This window comes from Otolemur garnettii, unplaced genomic scaffold (genome assembly GCF_000181295.1).
Source record: "Otolemur garnettii isolate 467f Iridium unplaced genomic scaffold, OtoGar3 scaffold00051, whole genome shotgun sequence".
Lineage (NCBI taxonomy): Eukaryota > Metazoa > Chordata > Mammalia > Primates > Galagidae > Otolemur > Otolemur garnettii.
Genome location: NW_003852446.1, coordinates 10,049,610 through 10,055,099, shown reverse-complemented (window position 1 = coordinate 10,055,099; position 5,490 = coordinate 10,049,610). Strand labels below are relative to the sequence as shown.

At 42.1% G+C, this 5,490-nt stretch overlaps 1 pseudogene; it reads right to left on the bottom strand.

Annotated features, from left to right (window-relative positions):
- The window catches only part of LOC100962171, a 4,367-nt pseudogene extending 1,924 nt beyond the window's left edge, over nucleotides 1-2,443 (bottom strand).
- Between the last annotated feature and the right edge of the window lie 3,047 nt (nucleotides 2,444-5,490).

The window sequence follows — 5,490 nt, the reverse complement described above, 5'->3', positions numbered from 1 at the left end:
GGTCCGGGCTGGGGATTCGAACCCGCCACCTTAGGTGTACGTGGCTGGCGCCTTAGCCGGTTGAGCTATAGGCGCCGAGCCAGGAATTTCTTGAATTGGTTATTGTTGCCATTAATAAATTTCAGAATCTCCTGTTTTAATTTTAGCAGCATCATTCTGTCCCTTGGGTTTCTTTATTATTTTTTTTTTAGTATATTTATAAGAAATTCATGTAGGTCTATTCCAGTGGAGTCAGTATATTCTTGGCTGGAATCTCTGAATAGCATCATCCATGAGACTGTAAGACCTTTTTTTTGTTTTTGTCCTGGTCTTCCTTTTCAGAGACATCTTTTGTGGACTTGCCTTCCTCATCAGAGGGGCAACTGATATGCCATTGAATTACATCTTGGGTTTTTAGTAGCCCACCACGAAATGGGGTGGAGGAGTCCACTCATTGCCAAGCTGTGCATCAACTTCAACTTGGAATTAGACTTAGCTCCTTTCCTGGCAAGACCATGGTTTGATTCCTACCTCTGTGTCTCCTGACACAAACTGGTATCTTCACTTTCTTTCTCAATTTCTTCCTTACTTGGAGTCTTAGACGTAAACTTGTTTTTGTTTACAGATTCTTCCACCAGTTTTTTTTCTGGAATCTCTCATTATTTCCAGGATCTCTTGAGTAATGTTACTGTTAGAAATGGTCTTCAATACTATACAGTTGCCTCTATGGACCCTTTAGGTGGCCCGAGCGGGGAGGTAGCCTGAGTCTCCCTCCCCACTCTCCCTACCCCCATCACCCATCACGGGCCCACAGCCACTGCGCTGCAGTTCACGGTGACCACGCTTCTGGGGGCTGGCTCTTCTGGGCTGCGGTTGTCCTGGGCCTAAGGACACCAGAGCAAGGGGATCTGGTGGGAGAGGGGAAAAGGGTGATAAGAAGGAGTCGGGGGAGGGGAAGAAAAGAGGGAACCAAACCCTGAAACGGAGAAAAGGAGGGAGGAGAAAGTCTGAAGGGGAGGTCCTAGACTTTTAAAAGTCCCGATGCTGAGCCCCAGCCCAATTAGACCAGATCTCTAGGGGATGGAAATCGGGCCTCAATATTATTAAAAGCTCCCAACAGGATTCTAATATATAACCAAGGCTGAGAATCTTGTGCAGCGAAGCAAAGAGGATGAAAGACTTTCTTTTTTTTTGCAGTTTTTGGCCAGGGCTGGGTTTGAACCTGTCACCTCCGGCATATGGGGCCAGTGCCCTACGCCTTTGAGCCACAGCCACCCCCCAAAAGACTTTATTAAGAAATGAACTTAGGGGTGGTGCCTGTGGCTCAAAGGAGTAGGGTGCCAGCCCCATATACTGGAGGTGGCAGGTTCAAACCCAGCCCCAGCCAAAAACTGCAAAAAAAAAAAAAAGAAAGAAAGAAAGAAAGAAACAAATGAACTTAGACCCTTTGATTTTTTTTTTTTTCGAGACAGAGTCTCACTCTATGCCCTGGGTAGAGTGCCGTGACTCATAGCTCATGGAAACCTCAAAATCTTGGGCTCAAGTGATCCTCCTGCCACAGCCTTCCGATTAGCTGGGACTACAGGCACCCTCCACAATAGCCCTCTATTTTTAGAGATGGGGATCTATCCTTTGGTCCAGGCTGATCTTGATCTCCTGAGCTCAAACAATCCAATCGCCTCAGGCTCCCAGAGTGCTGGGACTATAGGCGTGAGCCACCATGCCCAGCCAAGACATCATCTTGAATATCCTGATAATATCCTGAACTGGCACATACTAAACAGGTCAAATATGAGATTTAACAAAGGCTTTTATCTTGTTAGGTTGTATCATTAGATGTCAAACTAACTAAATGAAAAGTTTTCAACATGAGGGCTATCGAAAGAGAGCAAAATGAGCAGCACATGAGCAATATTGAGATACTGAGGCAGCATGCAATGAGTGGGGGCTTCTTTTTTTTGAGACAGAGTCTCACTCTAGCACCCTGAGTAGAGTGCTGTGCTGTCATAGCTCACAGCAACCTCAAGCTCTTGGGCTCAAGTGAGCCTCTTCAATCAGCTTCCCAAATAGCTGGGACTACAGACACCCATCATAACAACCACCTATTTTTAGAGATGGGGTCTTGCTCTTACTCAGGCTGATGTTGAACTCCTGAGCTCAAGCAATCCACCCGCGTCGGCCTCCCAGAGCGCTAGCATTACAGGCATGAGCCACCACCACGCATGGCCTCAAGTGGGGGCTTTGAAATCCAACAGCCCCAAATTTACAACTCGGCTCTGCTACTGACCACCTCTGTGACCTTGAGCAAACTATTTAATATCTCAAAGCACCAGTTGTTATCTGCAAACTGGACATAATGTCTGTGCCTGGCATAGAAAAAGGTTTCATAAATTACTAAGTATTTGAAATTACAGACAATGTATTGTTCAGACTATCTGGAGATGAGATACCAGGTCCAGCCCATACCGGAACGTGTGGTGAGCAGAATACTGGCCTCCCTAAGATGTCTGCATTCTAATCACCAGAACCTGTGACTATGCTACTTTACATGGCAAGATGGACTTTATGGATGTGATTAAATTAATGATTTTGAGAGATTATCCTGGATTATTCAAAGTCACCCAGTGTAGTCACCAGGGTCCTTTTAAGTGAAAGAGGGAAGCAGGAGGCTTAGAGAAGAGGATGTGCAGAGGCTGGAGCTATGCCAGTCATTGCTAACTTTGAAGATGGAGGAAAGCAGGCTAGGAGCCACAGAATGCAGGCAGCCTCTAGGAGCTGGAAAAGGCAGTGAAACAATTCTCCCAAAGAGGCTCCAGAAGAAATGCAGTCCTGCTGACACATCGATTTTAGCCCACAGCGACCCATTTCAGACTTGTGACCCTGGTTCAGAACTTGAAGAGAATAGCTTTGCGTTGTTTTAAGCCACTGGATTTGTGGTAAATTGATACAGCAGCCATAAGAAACTAATACAGCTAATACAGAAGATTAGATTAAACCAGATCTCTCTTTGGGCAGATTCTGCAAGATTCTGAGGGCAGATTTTGCAAGACAAAATATCATTTTGGAGACCATGTCATTCAAAATCTATTAGGCTAAAGCCCAAGTATTGTAATAATAGTTTACTTGTGAATGAATATATCCCTCCTGGCCTCAGTCTTGATCACTCACTGCCCAGTCAAGCTCATTCATATCACATTCAGAAGGCCCCAGGCAAAATCCTCGATACCCTGAAGTATTTGCTGCAACACTGGAAACTGCCTGGTAGGACAGAAAGGGGGAAACTGGTTATGGCTGATCAATAACCAAGAACGACAACTCCTTAGGAATATATGAAGAAGTGTAAGTGTGGTCAACCATTCCAGAGAACAATTTGCCAGTAGTATAAAAAACCATGTATCAAAAGCCTTAAATGCATATCATTCACCCACTTTAAAAATCCTTTCATGGTTCCTATAATTCTATAATTGCTTATAGAATAATAACACTTGGGGAGACTGAAGGGAGACAGCAGTGTACCCACCTACGCTGGCTAATAGACTGACCAGTCCTTGTACTGGTCAGCTTGGTCTAGCCTTGAACCTGGTTAGATTATTAACTTCTAAGCTCCCTGAGCCACCTCTGCTAAATTTTATTATCTTTTTCATTAAAATCACTGAAACCGCTATTGTGACTTAGCCTTTCAATGTTAATCAGTGACTGGCCTTGTACATTTATCATAAACTATCATTCAATTTTGTTAAATAAATTAAAATTGTATGCGTGTGAAATTGAGCCATTACCTATAGTTGAAAACTACCTATAGTCTTCCTTATCCACTGACATTCGGATAATATATGTGGCATGCAAAAGTTATGGATCCAAATTATGCTCAAATCCAAGTGAGGAATCTGGATCCATTTTTTTCTGTTGTATTATCTGTTTCAGTTGTATGTCTGGACTCAAACCCCATGAAAAGGGGAGCAAAATTTACACAGCATTCTTGAGTATGATGGCGCTTGCATTTGGAGTTTTGATTAAACTGCACTACATGTATGATTATTACTCGTAAACAGATGATTAGATATTAATTAGACAATAAGTGATTGTAAAGCACTTAGAAAATAAAAGTGTTTATAAATACCACCAAGTAATAGCAACAATAATTCTTTACAGACTACACAGCTGCTAATGTCAGTAAGAATGATTTATTCCAACTAAGGGCAATTTTAATTTATGCAAAAAACCCTGCCATCATATCTGTTTTGCTAGAGCAAAACAAAATATATTGTATTTACATCTGATTTTATCATCAGCATTTAGATAAATACATCTTGTTTTAATTTAAAAAAAAATCTCTTTTAAGACTTCCTCAAACACAGATGCAACCAAAATGGTATCCTTGAGTGCTGAGAATTTCGGAGCTCCTTACTGCTCATCTCTCTGACTTCTGCCAAATATTTATTTCTTTTAAATATAAGATGTGAGATGACATTTTCTTAGCCATTATCTTCATTTATGCAGTAGGTTTGTCATGTTGGGTCTGTGCAGTTGCTTCCTAGTAACTTAAAATCATGCTAAGTAAGACTCAATACATTTTGGTTAAATGAATGAGTGAAGGTCAATGTTTTTTTTTTTTTTTTTGGTTGTTATAGAATTAGGAAAAATAGGTCTGAACCTGTATCAGACCTATTTTTGATCCACTGGTGAGTCTGTGTTTATTTTTCTGTCATAAGTAAATTCAAGCACCTATAATATCCATGGTTGCACACATATGAAATGAACTGAATGAAAAAAGTGAAGAGTGCTTCATGTTATAAGAATTCAATAGAAAAGGGATGAAGGGATTATATTGGATGATGAGATATGAAAGACATAGCTCAGCAACCTTGTTAATAAAGCAAATATAGCTACTATATATCAAACAGTGAGGCAGTGTAGTTTGGTGGAAAAGAGTGTTGAACTTTGATTGAAGAGACCTGGATTAAGGCAGGCATGGTGGCCCATGCCTGCGATCCCAGTACTCTGGGAGGCCGAGGTGGAAGGATTGCCTCAGCTTACCAGTATGAGAAAAGCCTGAGCTAGAGCAAGACCCTCATCTCTAAAAATAGCTGGGCGTTGTAGTGGGCGACTGTAGTCCCAGCTACTTGGGAGGCTGAGGCAAGAGAATCGCTTGAGCCCAAGAGTTTGAGGTTGCTGTGAGCTATGATGCCACAGCACTCTACCAAGGGCCATAAAGTGAGACTCTGTCTCAAAAAAAAAAAAAGAAGAAGAGACCTGGATTAAAGTGACACTCTACCACTTACTGTGTGACCATGGTCAGGTCACTTAACCTCTCTGAATTGGTTCACTCATGTGAAATTTTTCAGTATTAAAATGTGTCCCAGCCCACAGCTGTTCACGCCTGTAATCCCAGCACTCTGGGAGGCTGAGGCAACTGGATTGCTTGAACTCAGGAGTTTGAGACCAACCTGAGCAAGAATGCAACCTGGTTTCTACTAAAAATAGAAAAACTAGCTGAGCATCATGGCAGGT